Source organism: Triticum dicoccoides, chromosome 6A (genome assembly GCF_002162155.2).
Source record: "Triticum dicoccoides isolate Atlit2015 ecotype Zavitan chromosome 6A, WEW_v2.0, whole genome shotgun sequence".
Taxonomy (NCBI): Eukaryota; Viridiplantae; Streptophyta; class Magnoliopsida; order Poales; family Poaceae; genus Triticum; species Triticum dicoccoides.
The window spans coordinates 133,547,915-133,549,539 of NC_041390.1; positions in this window are offsets into that span (position 1 = coordinate 133,547,915).

A 1,625-nucleotide genomic window follows, 5' to 3' on the forward strand; every position below is an offset into this window, starting at 1 on the left:
CCTCTAGTCATCTAAGTGATTACATGATCCGAGTCAACGAGGCCGTGTCCGACCATCACGTGAGACGGACTAGTCAACATCGGCGAACATCTTCATGTTGATCGTATCTACCATACGACTCATGCTTGACCTTTCGGTCTCTTGTGTTCCGAGGCCATGTCTGTACATGCTAGGCTCGTCAAGTCAACCTAAGTGTTTCGCATGTGTAAATCTGGCTTACACCCGTTGTATGTGAATGTAAGAATCTATCACACCCGATCATCACGTGGTGCTTCGAAACGACGAACTTTCGCAACGGTGCACAGTTAGGGGGAACACCTTCTTGAAATTTTAGTGAGGGATCATCTTATTTACTACCGTCGTTCTAAGTAAACAAGATGTATAAACATGATAAACATCACATGCAATCAAATAGTGACATGATATGGCCATCATCACTTTGCTCCTCTTGATCTCCATCTTCGGGGCTCCATGATCATCATCGTCACCGGCATGACACCATGATCTCCATCATCATGATCTCTATCATCGTGTCTTCATGAAGTTGTCTCGTCAACTATTAATTCTACTACTACAGCTAACGGTTAGCAATAAAGTAAAGTAATTACATGACGTTTATGTTGACACGCAGGTCATAAATAAATGAAGACAACTCCTATGGCTCCTGCCGGTTGTCATACTCATCGACATGCAAGTTGTGATTCCTATTAAAAGAACATGATCAATCTCATACATCACATATATCATTCATCACATCCTTTTGGCCATATCACATCACATAGCATACCCTGCAAAAACAAGTTAGACGTCCTCTAATTGTTGTTTGCATGTTTTACGTGGCTGCTATGGGTTTCTAGCAAGAACATTTTCTTACCTACGCAAAAACCACAACGTGATATGCCAATTGCTATTTACCCTTCATAAGGACCCTTTTCATCGAATCCGATCCGACTAAAGTGGGAGAGACAGACACCCGGCAGCCACCTTATGCAACTAGTGCATGTTAGTCGGTGGAACCGGTCTCACGTAAGCGTACGTGTAAGGTTGGTCCGGGCCGCTTCATCCCACAATGCCGTCGAATCAAGATTGGACTAGTAACGGTAAGCATATTGAACAAAATCAACGCCCACAACTACTTTGTGTTCTACTCGTGCATAGAAACTACGCATAGACCTAGCTCTGATACCACTGTTGGGGAACGTAGCATAAATTCAAAATTTTCCTACGTGTCACCAAGATCTATCTATGAAGTCATCTAGCAACGAGGGAGGAGTGGATCTACATACCCTTGTAGACCGGGCGCGGAAGCGTTCAAGAGAACGGGGTTGAAGGAGTCGTACTCGTCGTGATTCAAATCACCGGAGATCCTAGTGCCGAACGGACGGCACCTCCGCGTTCAACACACGTATAGCCCGGTGACGTCTCCCATGCCTTGATCCAGCAAGGAGAGAGGGAGAGGTTGAGGAAGACTCCATCCAGCAGCAGCACAACGGCGTGGTGGTGGAGGAGGAGCGTGGCAATCCTGCAGGACTTCGCCAAGCACCGCGGGAGAGGAGAAGGACTTGGGAGAGGGAAGGGCTGCACCAAAGGCAAAGGTTAGAAGTCCTCCATCTCCCCACTATATA